Raw genomic sequence first — 17,493 nt, forward strand, 5'->3', positions numbered from 1 at the left:
GGTTAAGATCAGAAGACTTTTTAAAGTATATATGAATGAAATACCAAACACTTATACAGTAGCAGAATATGACTGCATAAGGAAAAAGAGCTATCTCAGAATGCTGACTGCTGCAATCACTTTGCTCTAAATTCAGAATTGCACAGTAATATGAGTTTTTGTTTGCAGCTACAATAAAATTTATTGCAAGGATATGTGGGCCATTCTCCATTTTTCTAGCTCAAACATTTCTGGCAATATCATTGTCAAAGTCACATTTGAATACGTTTAGACGAGGCAATGGAAACACTGTGCAATTCGTCCATCATTGATCAATAATTAAGACATTGTTGATGTAGACTGGCGTTATTAAGAATGGATGATTAATAAGTTATAAAACTAAGTTGTTCCATGGTCAAGTTAAATTAAGATTAGAAAACTGGAAATAGCTCACACTTTCTCACCTTATGTAAGGTGTTTTTACTTTGCACATTCTTGTAAATGACAAAGAAATATGTCATATCACTACCATTTTGCTAGAGTAAAAGTCATACAACAACTTTAGGGCAAAACATCTCTTGAACTTCTTTTCAAGTTTTACATCGATTCAAAAGAAGTTTGGCGTACATGTTCAGCTTAATGCAAAGTGTGTTGCCATGGTAACAGCACTTATGCCCCTTTAAATTATGTAAAGGCTTTGGGAACAGCTTTCTTCCCCAGTTTTTAAGCCATTCAAACAATGTTTGGCACACACATGTTGAGTTTAAGGTAAAGTTATGCAAAACATTATTTCTAAACTGTAGTGGAAAAAATGTTGCTATTGTCACAGAACACTAATTGTATTGACCCTCACAAAAAAGGGAAAAAACTTGTGGATTTTTTTTTTCAGCTCCAGTTTTGCAGCGATTCAGACAAAATTTGGTACATTTGTTGTACTTGATTTACAGTAGCAGGATAAATTTTAAAGAAAAAGTAAATGTGCATTGCTAGAGTAACAGTGCATAATCGCCTTAAAATCATGACAAAGCCTTGCACATTGAAATTCTTCAGCTGTTTGTAAGTATTTCAGAAAAATTTGGCACAGGGTGATTGCAAGGTAAATTTGAGCATGACAAGTTTTTTCAAGAGTAGCTGTGTTTGTAGTTAATGAGAAAACAGATATCAAACCATTGTAAGTTGATAGTAAATGTACGTAAAGTTCATGTTAACTTGCATTGATCCAACATAAATGAAAGAAAAAGTCAATAATATGTCAGTTTCTTCAAGTTCCACTTTCAGGGGTGCCTGCTGAATGTCTTCTTGCATGAGTAGCTGCCACTTTCTTGATTTGAAAAGTCACATTCTGTTTCCAACAAGTCCAAGAAAGACAACAATGTCATCCTACACCGATCTTACAGTTACAGATGTAAGAGTTGAGGTGAACTGCATGACACGGGCTAAACAAACAAGAAAGAGAGAGAGAAAAAAAAAAGAGAGAAAAATGGGGAAAATATTAAGTGTTACAAAAATGCATAAGGTACTACTGTGTAGCAATTGTTTGTAGATTATATAGATACCTCCAACATTCCACCTAATTGCTTACACATTTACAGTGATATTACAGCACTTATATTACATATACCAGCAACTGACAACCATGGTTGAGTTATTGAGTTGAGTTTTTTAATGACATTCATTGACCTTGGAATTGACTGTAGACTTTGTTTTTTTTTCTTGAAAAGGTAAAGGAACAATGTGGCATGTTTCTTTTTTTTATACTCAGTGAACTTACGCCTGAATCGTCCATGTTTCATGTGATAACATTAAATCAGCAAATCTAGCCAGTGATCTTAGATTCTAAACCCCCTGACAAAAAGAAATATCCCTGGATCATAATACTCAAAATAAAGCCTACTCAACGATGTTCTTTGAAGTATGTAAATCAAATTTGGGATTTACAGGTACACCCAAATACATAAAATATGTTGCACTTGTCTGTAGAGAGAAAAAAAAAATCAGCAAGCATGTGTTTTTCTTTCTTTTTTTCTTTCTCTTTTTTCAGGGGCAAAGGAAAACATTTCCAAGGAGTGCATGAGTAGGGTACCTATACTGCTGATAAAATGCTGGTTTCCTATGCTTCTTGTCTCCTCATCTTCTTAGGTATTGCTTTGACAGTTCCTGCATTTCCTTCTCCTGCTCCTACTCCATCATCTTGTGTGTAGCATTTCAGCCTATGACGACTTGCTGGCAGAGTCTTCATCATCTTGTAATTCCTAAAAAGGAGAAGAAGGAAAAAACAACCCATGAATACATATCGTATTGAATTAGGATGACGAGTGATGCATGATTGTCACATGCCTTACAATGGATTCATTCTTTCAGTCGAGCAATTAATTTCTAGAAATTGGTTACGATTAACTGTATTTGAAGTTTTATGATAATCTATTCATCACTTTCAGGCTAGCTTGAATGAAATTTTCACTTTCTTTCAAAATAATGTGAAAACAATTAAATTAAACGGTTTGAATTAATTTCTTTCATTTCTTTAATTGTTAAGGCATTAAAAAAGAAGAAGAAACTGATGTATTCACACATGCAGTCACATTAAAAAATTGGGAAGTATGAGGAAGTGTTTATTTTATCTTCTAACATATACCTCAGTCTCCAAATTGGTAAGTGATCCTCTTGGCATAATGTGTGTCCTCAGAAATTGCAGGTAAGAGAGAATTAATTTATTTCTGCAGGACAACCAGTTTCCAGCTGCTCCTTTTCCACTCTTCCTTTTCAAAATTGTGAGAAGCCTCCTGTATGAAGTCCTTGGAGATTTCATTTTTACTCAGACCTGTTTAGGGTGTCAAAAGGGAAGAATATTTTTTAGGCTTTTATGACAATCAGAGTAGACTGTAAATTTACCATTTGGGCAAAAAAGTATAACATTTGGGAGTGAATAGACTTAACAAACACGTAAAGTGATAAACACATTTATTAAACTATTCACCATTGTTAATCATTGGACATATCAGAAGCACTTGCATGTAACCCAGAATATTATATAGGTCTACATGTTCTGTGCTTCATAAATTTATATATTATTTAGTTATAACTACTGTAGTTCAATCAATTACTAAGGTCTTGGGGCCCAAAAGATAAACCAAATTACACTACGTATCACATGCATTAAATACAAGTATGTCAATATACATGTGTAACACAATGATGCACACAGCCTTTGTTTTCTTCAGTTTGCAATTTTGGATAATTCATGAATTCCCTTGAATGATGAGCACGTTTTATATTCCGCCATCAAACTGCAAGTACAATTTATACACACACAGATGGGGGCAGGGTCCTTGATGAGTTCATTTGATATTACGCAATTACAGAGCAATTAAAGTTAACACTAACAGAAAGTACATTGTATGGCATGTTATAGTCTGACCAAGTGCTGTGCACAGCACAGTGTCCTACTCCTACTGTGCGCAGCAAGTTTGTGACTTGCTGAGGCAGCAACGACAGGGCTGTGTTTCTTATTGACACCGATCGACAAACTAGAAATATCACTGAAGGTGATTAATACCCCCGCCCCGTGACGACAGTCTTACCCAAGGAATGATCTTTCCTTGATCTTCTGCCATTTAAATGCCGTTACCATGGCAACGCAGCTTCCGACACGTCCGAAAAATATGTCTTGCACATCTTCCCACCAAGACTATTGTGTGTGCCACATTTCATAAGCTTTTGTCAAAAACTGAGGAAGTAGTTCAATCCACAAGATCTTTCCTTGATCTTCCGCCATTAATATGCCGTTACCATGGCAACGCAGCTTCCGACACGTCCAAAAAATATGTCTTGCACATCTTCCCACCAAGACCAATGTGTGTGCCACATTTCATGAGCTTCAGTCGAATACAGAGGAAGTAGTTCAATCCGCAAGATCTTTCCTTGATCTTCTGCCATTTATATGCCGTTACCATGGCAACGCAGCTTCCGACACGTCCGAAAAATATGTCTTCCACATCTTCCCACCAAGATCAAGGTGTGTGCCACATTTCATAAACTTTGGTCAAAAAACTGAGGAAGTAGTTAAATCCGCAAGATCTTTCCTTGATCTTCTGCCATTAATATGCCGTTACCATGGCAACGTACTTTCGGGTACTGTCAAAAAATGCGTCTTGCACATCTACAACCAAAGGCAAACATCTGTACCAAGTTTCATGGAAATTGGGCAAAAACTGAGGAAGTAGTTTGCAACACAAAATTTTCCATCATTTTGGCTCATAATATGTGAACTGTTACCATGGCAACGTACTTTTTGTCACTGTCAAGAAATGTGTCATGCTGACCTATATCCTAAGACAAACATTCAATATGAATTCCATGAGAATTGGAAGAACACTGATGAAGCAGTTTTGCCATGAAGCATTTTGTCCTATATTTTACCAATAACATGCCGTTACCATGGCAACGCACTTTTTGCCACTGCGGAAATATGTGTCTTGCACATTAACATATTCAGATGAACATCTGTACCTAATTTCATAAAAATTGATCAAAAACTGTGGGAGGAGTTCGCGACGCAAGATTTGTACCCATTTTTGCCCATAATATGCCGTTACCATGGCAACGTACTTTTGGGTACTGTCAAAAAATACGTCTTGCACATCTACAACCCAGGGCACACATCTGTGCCAAGTTTTATGGGAAGCGGTTGAAAACTGAGGAAGTAGTTCGCGACGCAAGATTTGCAACGGACCGACCGCCCGACCGCCCGACCGTCCGCTGATTCCTATATACCCCCTTCAAACTTCGTTTGGCGGGGATATAATGAAGTGCTACTAGATAATCAATATAAGTGCAACTCTGCAGACCTGAGCATGAACATAAGTTACAGCCTCATATAGTAACATTACAACTTTCACTTTTAGTCCATGGGCCAGGTCAGATATTGGTACCACCAAAAGGGACAAAACCTTTGTGGTGCCGTTTTGTTTGTTAGGGATATATAAGTGTATCAAACTATGATAGCAATTCCAAATGAGTAGCGTAGTCATGAAAAATGTAGTCTTTGATCAATGCATTCTGGGCTTTAATAATCAGCCCGCGCGTCTGAACCGAGCTGTTTTGAACACGGCGTATCTCTCTGTGGAGTGATAGTCTACGTTCAAGGCATCCGCAGCCATATCCAAATGCTGTTCTACATGGTACCTCTCTTTATGTAGGAAAAAATGTATGGAATGGGAGACGTTACCGTAAAACGGTATTTTCTTATTTCATTTCATTTCATTTCTTTATTGTCCAAATTATGTATAAAAACATGGCATGGAAATTTGATTTTGTCACACATTCATAAACACATATTGACAACAGATAAATAGCAAATAATATTGCATTACATATAAGACATCAAATGAATACTCAAAAAAATACAGGGAACCAAACATGCATCACAACATAAACTAGCATCATGTGTTTAACGTGCAGAGGGGAAAAAATAAAAATATATGTGTACATACAGAGAAAACTGTGGAAAAATCAATTGCCGCAAAAAGTTGTATAACCACAAATTCTAAAACACCTTACTTTATACAGACCACCCCAAATATCATAATCCATAAATTATAACACATATTGCACATAAGTCATTCCTTACACCCCCCATACACACAGCTAAAATCTGCTTCGTTTCACTGAATCCCTGACACGCCCGATGTGCACAATCAGACAACTATTGCACATTAACATACACACACACACACACAAATTTCATAATCTTAATTTACTTAAAAGTTATTCTATTCAAATAATTGCAAACCATAAAATTCTTGTGTGTTTTTGATAATGCACAACCCCCCCCCCCTGCCGTCATACACCAAACCAGCTACAGCTCTCCCTTCACTTTATGGAAAAATCAGCGGTTGTTATTACACATCCTGATTGCGTATGGAACAAAGGAGTCTGCATATCGATTTGTACGACATTTCAGAGACCGTAGTCTTCTGCCTGATCGTAGGAATTCAAAACAATCATGTAGCGGGTGATTCTCGTTTAACATAATACCATCTGCCATATTGGCGATCCGATCTGTACATTCCTTTGTAAGGTCGTAACTTTCCCCAGTGATTTTGCTAGCCTGTCTCACTATAGCTTCCATTCTCTTGAAGTCTTGTTTCCTGCAGACCCCGAACCAGATGACACAGTTAAACAAAACAATACTTTCAACCACTGATTTGTAGAAAAGATTGAGAATAGTTCTATCAATGTGTAGTGATCTCAGTTTTCTCAGAAAGTACATACGAGTCTGGGCTTTTGAGATAACAGATCTACACTCTTCAGTCCAAGAAAGTTTACTGTCCACTGTTGTCCCTAGGTATTTATAACTCTTGACTATCTCAATATCTGTACCACCAATATTTATAGATTTTGGCTGTGGGGGCATTTTCCGAAAATCAAACACAATCTCCTTAGTTTTGGTGAGATTTAACTGCAGACAGTTCTTGTCACACCAAGAGGTAAAACGTTCAACCTCGGCCCGGTAGCTAGATTCATCCTCATCAATAAGTCCTAAAATGACAGTGTCATCTGCATATTTCAAAATGAATACATTTTCCCTTGCTGATTTACAATCGTTCGTGTACAGAATAAACAGCAACGCCGACAAAACGCAACCTTGTGGAGCACCTGTGTTCAAGACGACAGGGTCTGAACAACAATTTTGAACTTTCATAGTTTGAGACCGATTACATAAGAAATCTTTTATCCATAGGATCAGATAAGATGGTACATTCATGTGACGCAGCTTCTGAAGAAGAATGTGAGTCTGCATAGTATTGAACGCCGAGGAAAAGTCTACAAATAAGGCACGTGCATAGCGTCGTGGTTTATCGGTGTGCTGAGCGAGCTCGTGTACGAGTGTGAGAACAGCGTCATTCACAGACTTTTTAGGTTGATATGCAAATTGAAGTTTGTCAAGAAGATGGGACATTGATGGATAAAGGAACTGCATTATCAGTCTCTCGAAGCATTTAATGACGATCGAGGTAAGTGCCACTGGTCTGTAGTCGTTAAGCTGTGAAGTGCGATTTGTTTTCGGCACCGGAATCACGATCGCTGATTTCCAGCTGGCCGGAGACATACCTTCGTTCAATGACATTTGGAAAAGTTCACAGTAGGGAGTTGCAAGCTGTTGGGCGCAGCATTTTAATAGTTTAGCATGTATCTTATCCGGGCCCATTGCTTTGTTCACTTTAACCCGTTTGAAAAGAGTTGCAACTGTTTGCTGGTCAATGCGAGGGGGTGTGACGCTAAGCTCTCGTAGCTCTGAACACATCGATGTGACTTCGGCAGAGAAATCCATGGTGTCGAAACGAGCATAGAATTTGTTAAGTTCATTCGCTGTAATAAGGGCACTGTTTGACACAAATGCAGAAGCCTGTTTCTTCTTCTGCCTAGATCCTGTTAATGTATGTAAACATTTCCATGCTTCCCTCATGTTATTTGATCGAAAACACTTTTGAAGTTTCACTTTGTATTTCATTTTCGAACTTGCGATTTCTTTCGTCACTTGTTTGCTTATTTCTTTCACTTCATCGAAATCTCTGTTTTGAAATGCGATTTTCTTTGCATGAAACAGCGCCTTCAGTTCTTTCGTCACCCATGGTTTATCATTTGGATAACATTTGACCGTCTTGTTGGAGACATGAAGCTCTTCACAAAAAAGAACGTAACTGCTGACAATATCAGCTGCTTCCTCTAGATCATCAGCACTTCCTATAAGCATATCCCAGTCAGACAACTCAAAACAGGTTTGTAGCATTTCCATAGAATGCTCATTCCATACTTTAACTTGTTTTGTGGTTACTTTATCTGATTTCAATTTACTTTTATACTTAGACATCAACTGAACGGTGGAATGGTCTGAGTTGCCAATGGGGGAACGGATGTTTACTTTATAAGGATCTTTCACTGAGCAGTAGCATTTGTCAAGAACCCGATGTCCGCGAGTTGGAATCTGCACACACTGCACATAGTTGGGTAGTGCGTCCTCTAATGAGCAATGGTTGAAATCACCAAGTATAATCTTCGGTGAATCAGGTGACGCCGTTTCCATGGCATTCACGGTATCCATGATATCTCGAACAGCTGCATCCGCGTTAGCGTCGGGTGGTATGTAAACAAGAAATATGTCCACTTTGTTGAATTCTCTTGGCAGATAAAATGGTCGGAACGAAACACAGAGAAGTTCCAAATTTTGGTGACAAATCTCGTTATGTACTTTGTAATTGCGACACCATTTCTCATTCACATATATTGCAAGTCCCCCTCCTCTAGTTTTGTTCGTTTTTGCAAAATCTCTGTCACTTCGAATCATGTCGAAACCGTGAATATCACACGCCTCACTAGGTGTATCTGGGTTTAACCAAGTTTCCGTAGGGCATAAAATTCCAGAATTTCTGAATTCATTGTCATATCTCACTTTTCCACGAATTTCGTCAATCTTGTTTCCAATTGAACGAACGTTACTCATTGTTATAGTAGGCAGGGCAGGTTTGAACTTTCGTAGACGTACCTTTTGTCTTATTCCTCCCTTCTTACCTCTGCGGCGTATTTTCACTCTATCGTTTGTCTCACCATCTTCGCGTAGTGGCACCCATTCCGGCAAGCCGACCGGTTTGAGTTTCGAGGCCTCAGCTGTAGCTAGTTCGAATATGAACTCGCTAAAATACCCATGGAAATTTATTTCTGCGATAATTTGCTACATGCCACGGTGCATATTTTCATATCTTTTGCCGAGCAAGAACAAACAATATTTAAGGTTGTTTTCATACAGTTTTATAGTCAATTCAAGGGCTACATCTGGATGAGTGACTATTGAATCAATGAATAATTTTAAGACATAGCTTAATCAATGCTTACATATTATAATAAGATAAGTGATAATAAATTTCCTGTTTGGAAGAACAATGAAAATTGGAATTATGGAGTAATCACAATAAAGATGGCAGTTCAAAATGATGAGATTATACACAGCGGAAGAGCGGAGTACTGATGTAAATTCCATTATCTTACAATAACAGCCTCAAAAAAGGTATTTGCAGATCTTGATACCAGCAAATGACCGCGGTCGTACCCCATATGGGTTGTATACAGCAAGGGAATTGGAGGGTTTTGTCCATTCCCATTCCTAGACTTTTACCCCCAAACCAGACTTTTTTTTTTTTTTTTACATGTACATCACATTTTCAAATGATTTATCAGATATTGAGTAAGTCATTCAACAATTGAAGAAATTATCCTCTTTTTTTGGGGGGGGGGGGAGGAGGGGTTGTTAATTGTGCTTCTCGCAACTTGGTTATTCTAGCATGACGCAAGGCAAGGAGCAAAGTAATTTCGATTTAGCAAATTTGTTTCTCGGTATCTACTTGGAATTTTTTGATACCTTTTGTCAGAGGGGATCGTTATAATAATTCTTCCCTGTTCCAGACTTATGAAAATCTACCAAAATGCAATTGCTCTGAAAATTCTGACAATACTCTGCAACAAGCACTAATTTGCTCCGTCGACATAGCTCTATTTGCATTTGCGGAGATTTGCTACTCCCCAGTATATCGAAAATCGTATATAAAAACAAGACAGTAGAACAAAGCCGCCCCAAACTCTCTCTTTTCGATAAACGTCCATAACATACATCTGCGTGCCTATTTTGTGTTTGCTCATTAGTTTGTTTGAATTAGAATTAATGTTCGTTTTTCGTATATCTTTTGGTATGATTATCATGGCACTATCTATCCTATTTCCTGTCACTTTATCCTTTCCATTAGGTGTCGAAGTAAATGTGCTCTGAAGAGTGCTTCGTATATATTTTAGTAACATTAACTCACCCGTTTGGCAGAATTATAAGTATTAAGAAGGATGTTTTGCTATCTCTCGTTGCGCTCTTAATTTTGCTGAATAAGCTATGTAGATATCTCGCTATTGACATTTTGGTACTTGGGAGTTGTTTGTTGAGGTGTCTATGTCAAAATGATATCGAAATGTTGGTTATTTGGAGTGGTACAGAATTATTTGATGGCGAATATAGTAATCATGATTTTGACAAAAGGTGACAGACAAAAGGTGACAGACACGATTTCGCCAAAAGGTGACAGACACGATTTCGCCACACGATTTCGCCATTACGACATTAGCGCTCGATGGAGACGGACGTGCCGCCATAGCTCTCTTGGTTCTGCAGCCACCGCCCTTATCCCTCTCCACCATTTCATGGATTATTTTCTGACTCTTCCTGCATAACTTTTCACCTTAAGCCCAAAAGTAACTTTGGTTTCAACCTATTTCAACGAAGTTTTGAACATAAGCCTTGAAATTTATCAAATTTGGAATTTATTTGCAACTTCTGAACGCGCATTATCAGTGCAGATGGCGACCCGCCTTACCCGAGCTACCAGTAAAGACCGGACTGTTCCCACCCACGCCCCGCAACCCAGCCGTGCCGACGGCGGTCAGTCTCACTCAAGGAGCGATGACGGCGATGACGGCGATGACCTGACCCTGGCGGACATACAACAAAGTATAACTCGTTCTTCCTCTACAGTTTGTGCAAAACTTGATGTTCTTTCGCGAGAGGTTGCTTCAATCAACACCAAACTGTCAGAACTAGAAGACTCCGTAAGCATGAACTCTGACAAGATAATAGAGATTGAGAACAAGAAGCTTCCAGAAATGGAAAGCAAGATGGCTGCCGAAATTACCAAGCTCCAAAACAAGCTCACGGCAATGGAGATTTACTGCCGTCGCGCAAACCTGCTCTTTAAGGCTGCGTTCACATAGAAGTATACTATTCGGGTATTCGGGCTCGTTTTTCGAGGGCACGCGAATAGCTTGAATCGAACGATAGGATTTTCCTCACACCGGTTCACATAGGAGGGCACTATTCGAAAGTACCGAATAGCTGCGAAAAGTATAGCAAAGTGGGAATCGAACATGTTCGATTTTCTTGCAGCGTATACCGTCTCTCGTTTATGAAATAATGACAATTTTGGTCTGGATTTGCCCTTTAGCAAAAATAAGCATGTAGACTGACATTCTGATGCAGTTTAGAAATTGTTAATAAGATTTGTTAGGTTGTAGGAGGAAGAAATCCTCACTACATGGGATGGTGAGTTGACGGTGCGGGTGATGGTGTATTCGGTGCTCGAATAGCGAATAGCGAATAGCGAATAGCGAATACCGAATACCGAATACTTCTATGTGAAAGCAGCCTAACGGAGTAAAGGAAACGCCAAACGAAAATGTTGAGCGCACACTTCGCGACACGTTTTGCTACCTCGGGATAAACGCAGATGATGCCGCCAACGCTGCTTCCGGCCAGGCCAACGGAGCCCATCTCGAGACCCTGTTCCACGAGCCATAATTGCAAAGTTCGTCTACATTCGCGACAGGGATCGTGTTCTTGAATCATTTGACCAGCGCCAGCGCCAAAACAGCCAGCCGCGAGCCAACACCGGTCCCGGTCAGGAATCTCGACGGATCACGGTCCGCACGGATCTGCCCCCTGCCCTCAAGGCCAGGAGAAGCTTTCTCGCGAAAACGGCCTACGACCTCAGAAAGCAAAAAAACGCTTCTACCAAGATATACCTAGCTGGCACAGAAGTACTCCTTAAATGGAAAGAAAAAGGCTCTGCGACTTGGAATCTGTACCGTGACTGAACCTGAAAGCCGCGAGTCTCGTGTGATCTTCAGCTCCTATGTGCGCCTTTAAGTTAAAATACCTCTTGCGACTTGATTGGTAAGCTTTAGTACCCATCAAAGCTCTGATCAGTTACATTAGTGTTTCTTTCTTCTAAAGTACCCGTTCTTACCCATTATTATTGTTATCACCTCTGAGTTACAATTCCGATTCCTTTTGCCAACTACGTAAATTCATTATCACTGATGTAGCACCACTCGCAAACTTCAAATAGCTACCACGAGTTGTGTTCGTTCCTTTCCCTTCTTTTTTTGTGTCACGTTATTCAAACATACTAGTAGCACTCAACAATTATAATAAGTGTATGAGGCCGATGCCGCGGCTCACACAGTCAATTATTCACAGTGCGCTCATTACACGTTTATGGGATTGAATGGCAATGATTGAACTTGGAAGTTTACTGCCCAGCAGATTTGGTATATATATTGATTGGAAGTAAGCGTCTTCCTCTACATGTTCTTTCTTTCTTCTACAACTGCTCCAATATTCGGCAAATGGAAATTGTTTTTCTCGTAATCTTAGACTACCATATCCAGCATGAGATAGCCTATACTATGCTACGACTGAAACTTAACCTCTGACTTCATAACACGTTTAAACTATGTGATTGAAAAGTAATGATCCAATTTACTGTTCAACAGATTTGGTCTGTTTACTGGTAGGAAGAATGTGTCTTAATTCCTTTATTTTCTCCCATTATGTCCCAATACTCGGCTATTGGAGAAAAAAAAAATGTAAAATGTGATATGCTTTTTTATTGCAATCTTTGATTATAGTATATCCGACATGAAATAGTCTGTTCTGTGTTATGACTGAAACTATCATAACCTTTTGTCTTTTTTTCTTCACAATTCCATGGAAATGATAACAAAATCATAACTTGTACGTAACGAGAAAAGATGGAGTCAAAAGGGGCCTGAGCTTTCGATCCTAGCAGAATCTTCGTCAGAGGCAAAATGACAAACATGCAGGGAAAGCAATCACATATAAGGACTTTACACAACAAGAACAGACAGGGACAAACTGGGTACACAGAACAAAGAAACAAAGGAGAGGGTGGGAGGTCATGGGCAAGGAGCCCAACAGGTAAAAGGAGGGGGATTAAAGCAGGAGGGTGGACAGACAATAGGCAGAGGAGAGGGGACAGACAAAAGGCAGAGGGGGGTCAGTGATGATCATGAGGATCAAGGAGGCAACCAATGAAGGAAAAGGATGAATAGGGAGGCAACATCAAAGAAGATAGGGAACACCAGAGGGATAAAGAAAGGGAAAGAGTGAAAAAGGCAACAGCAAAAGGAAGGGAGGGGGGGGGGGGGGGCTGAGCAAACAGTGAGCCCTGAAAGGTGTACCAGGAGGAGGCAACAAGGGGAAGAAATCAAACATATCAAAGTGTATACATATACACACACAGTAATAATAATGACAATGAAATAACAGTAATGAAAAGAATATTGATAAAAGAAATAAAATAAAGCACATATGAAAAACTGGGGGAGAGAAAACTGTATACATTGTAAGTACACAAAAAGCAGGCAAGGCAAGATAGGCACAAGTATGAGTAAACAAACAAAACCAGGTATGTGTGTGTGTGTGTGTGTAGGTAGAAAAAGGCTGTATGAAAGAGACTCGGACTAGAGGAAGGAATCAATTGGGGAAAAAAAGGTTCTGCAAATGGAAAAAGGCACAAAGAAAGAACAAAATGAAATTGAAAAATGAAAAAGCGAATAATAATGGTAATAATAATAATAATAATAATAATATATATATATATATATATATATATATATATATATTAGAGATATAAGAGGTGGTTAGTCATTTCCCTCCTGGATGTTGAGGCCATGGGGTTGGATGGTGTGAAGTCGTCTCATCCAGAGTTTCCTCTCTGCTGGTTCTGACTGTGTCTGGACGAGTGCCTAAAGATTCAATGCCCTGTAGAGTCATATCAGTGATGGAATGATCGGGTAGATTGAAATGGTGGCCCACTGGAGTGTCGAGCTTGGCTGTGTTGACAGTAGATCTGTGTCCGTAGAAGCGTCTTTTGAGTGTTGTCTTGGTTTCCCCAACATACTGGATTCTACAAATTCTGCAAGTGATGAGATACACGACATTAGTGGTGGTACAAGTGATGTTTCCCTTTGTGTGGTGAGAGAGGCCGGTAGAGTTGCTGGTGAAAGAGTCACTCTCATGGATGTGTATGCTACAAATGATGCACCTGCTGGCTGAACATTTGAATGTGCCATGCTGTAAAGGAGAAGAATTGTCAGTGAGGGAGGGTACTTCAGCACGGACGATGAGATCCTTGAGGTTGTGGGGGCGCCGGTATGCCAGGATAGGAGTATCTGGGACGGCCTGGGAGAGACGATCAGAGGTTGGATATATATATATATATATATATATATATATATATTAGAGATATAAGAGGTGGTTAGTCATTTCCCTCCTGGATGTTGAGGCCATGGGGTTGGATGGTGTGAAGTCGTCTCATCCAGAGTTTCTCTCTGCTGGTTCTGACTGTGCCTGGACGAGTGCCTAAAGATTCAATGCCCTGTAGAGTCATATCAGTGATGGAATGATCGGGTAGATTGAAATGGTGGCCCACTGGAGTGTCGAGCTTGGCTGTGTTGACAGTAGATCTGTGTCCGTAGAAGCGTCTTTTGAGTGTTGTCTTGGTTTCCCCAACATACTGGATTCTACAAATTCTGCAAGTGATGAGATACACGACATTAGTGGTGGTACAAGTGATGTTTCCCTTTGTGTGGTGAGAGAGGCCGGTAGAGTTGCTGGTGAAAGAGTCACTCTCATGGATGTGTATGCTACAAATGATGCACCTGCTGGCTGAACATTTGAATGTGCCATGCTGTAAAGGAGAAGAATTGTCAGTGAGGGAGGGTACTTCAGCACGGACGATGAGATCCTTGAGGTTGTGGGGGCGCCGGTATGCCAGGATAGGAGTATCTGGGACGGCCTGGGAGAGACGATCAGAGGTGTGAAGGATATGGTGATTATCACGAAGGATATTGTGGAGAGAGGGTAGATTGGGATGGAAAGTGGTCACGAGTGGTATTCTGTCAGTGGTGTCCTGCTTGTTGGTTTTCGGTTTGAGAACTTCAGATCTGGGGAGAGAACGAACTTTGTTGATGGCTTGTTGAACTCTCCTGGTACCGTAGCCCCTGGCTGCGAGGTGTCTCTTCAGGTTCCTGGCATGGAAAGAAAACTCAGAATCCTCAGAGCAGATACGGCGAAGTCTGAGGGCTTGACTGTAAGGGATACTGGTTTTGCAGTGGCGGGGATGGCAGCTGGCTGAGTGAAGGTACTGATGGGTATCTGTGGGTTTAGTGTAGAGAGTGGTGGTGACATGGTTAGACTCCTTCCTAACGGTGACATCAAGGAAGTTGGTCGCTTCTTGGGAGAAGTCGGAAGTGAATTTGATGGTTCTGTGGAAAGAATTGATGTGGTCAATGAAAGTATGGAGGCTTTCTTCCTCCCTGGTCCAGATGAAGAAAACGTCATCGATGTAGCGCCACCAAATCCATGGACGACAGGGGGCTGAATCTAACATCTGCTGCTCTAGCTTGGTCATGAAGAGACAGGCGAAGGAAGGAGCCATCCGGGTACCCATTGCTGTGCCAGATACCTGTAGGTAGTGCTTGTCCATGAATGTGAAGTTGTTTTTCGTCAGTACATGTGACATGAGGGATTTGATGTCAGATATGGGGGGGGGGGGTTGGAATGGCCGCTGCATGTCAAAGCCTCACAGGAGGCTAGAATACCTTCATCATGGGGAATATTGGTGTGGAGAGAGGAGACGTCGAAAGTACCGATGATTGCTGTCTCGGGTATCTGGTCCTTGATGTCATCGAGCTTCCTGAGAAAGTCTGGTGTGTCATGAATGTAGGAGGGTGCGAGTGAGACAAGAGGTTTAATGTGGTGATCAACAAAGAGGGAAATGTTCTCTGTTGGGGAACCATTTCCAGAAAGGATGGGACGACCAGGATTGCCAGGTTTGTGGATCTTGGGGAGGAGATAAAATCGGGCAGGTTTGGCATTAACGGGGGAGAGAAATTTGTGAGCCTTCTTGGTGAGGTGTTCATGTTCCTTCATGTCATCGAGTGTCGACTGGATCTGTTGGGAGAAATTATCTGTGGGATCAAAGTCAAGAAGTGTGTAGTGGGAAGGATTGCGGAGATGTTTCATGGCTTCATCGATGTACTGCTGGCGGTCCATTACTACAACAGCTGATCCTTTGTCTGCGGGCTTGATGATGATGTCCGACCTGTTTTTGAGAGATGAGAGAGCCTGGCGCTCTTCCTTTGGGAGATTGTCATGTGATGCAATGTCGAGGGTATCTGCGGAGTGGACTTGAGATGAGACAGCTTCGATGTACGTTTCCAGGGAGGGAACTCTATTCTTGGGAGGAATCCATGAGCTTTTTTGATGAAAGGGCTCAGGAGCAGAAGGGGGTTCATCGAGAAAAAACTCTTTGAGGCGTAACCTGCGGTAGAAAGAAGAGAGGTCTTGGCTGAGTGCTATCTGATCGACCTTGAGTGGAGTGGGGCAAAACTTGAGACCTTTTGAGAGAAGAGACGTTTCTGCTTGAGAAAGGGGAGAAGAAGAAAGGTTAACGACTGAAGTGGAGGATACATCAGTGGATGTGGTGTGTCGCCTGAATCTGTTAGACCGTTGACGTTTCTTCGTGAAGAACGAGAAAAGAAGTAAATTGCAATGTTGTTTGTACTTTGATTGCAAAGGGATTTTTCAAGGGTGAGGGAGGGAGGGGTGGCTGCGGGTAACATTTGGAGAAAACGGTCTAAAGAAGACATGTATGTAAGCAATTTTTTTTTTATTGATTATGTATCTTTCTGTGTGCTTTAAGTACGCACACGACACACCGATTGATTTTCGTTTCAACTTAGATTTTGTTTTGTGCTCAGCAGTGTTTGCATTTTGCCTTGACATACATTCCATGCACGCAACATCAAAATCTGTCTTACCTGGATGTATTAATTTGATTTTTCACAATTGTGCCAAGTGCTTACTTATGAACGTACGTATAACCACTTGTATGTTTAGATTTGAACAGAGAACTGTATTACCATATCCACTATGTAAAGAACCAGTACTCGGTATACCTTTTTACATTGTTCTATGCACGCTCACTGTGCTTTCTCTCCTGGCGAAATTCGCAAAAATTTACATAACAGTGTTAATGAATTTCCTATTGTGTATGCAAAAATGTGTTATGCCGGTGCTTTCGACCGCTATTAACTTGTCATCAGCTTTCAGCAATCTGTCATCCTTGTGTATCCAAAAATGCATTATTCCGGTGTTTTTGACCTCGCAAATCAATTCACTACCTGTTCTCAGCTATTTGTTATTGTATATGCAAAGACATGTTACCACGGTACTTCCGACTCCTCTCAGTGATTTGTCACCAATGTTCATGCAAATATGTGTCACCCCGGTGCTTCTGACTCCTCAACGTAATTTGCCTCCTACCCTCTGCAAACTGTTATCATTGTGTATGCATAAAGGTATTTCTACGGTGTTTTCGTTCACCCCCAATTATTTTTTGTCTGTTTGCTCTGGCATTCATTTCTTTGAACTGTTCAGTGCAATTCTGGCCCCATACAGCCTAGCAACAACCTCATTCCCTACTTACTATACTGGTGCAGTTACCTTTGAATTTTCGGCATGCTTTGTTTTATGTATGACCATTGGACATTCTTTACCCATATATCATCAGGGTGAATGTTCTCCCACTTGTCTCCCTATAAAACCAAGTAGCA

At 40.6% G+C, this 17,493-nt stretch overlaps 1 pseudogene; it reads right to left on the bottom strand.

Annotated features, from left to right (window-relative positions):
* Window positions 1-14,132: 14,132 nt before the first annotated feature.
* Window positions 14,133-15,942, bottom strand: LOC140231074 (uncharacterized; annotated as a pseudogene).
* Between the last annotated feature and the right edge of the window lie 1,551 nt (window positions 15,943-17,493).

Source organism: Diadema setosum, chromosome 7 (assembly GCF_964275005.1).
Source record: "Diadema setosum chromosome 7, eeDiaSeto1, whole genome shotgun sequence".
In the NCBI taxonomy this organism is placed as follows: domain Eukaryota; kingdom Metazoa; phylum Echinodermata; class Echinoidea; order Diadematoida; family Diadematidae; genus Diadema; species Diadema setosum.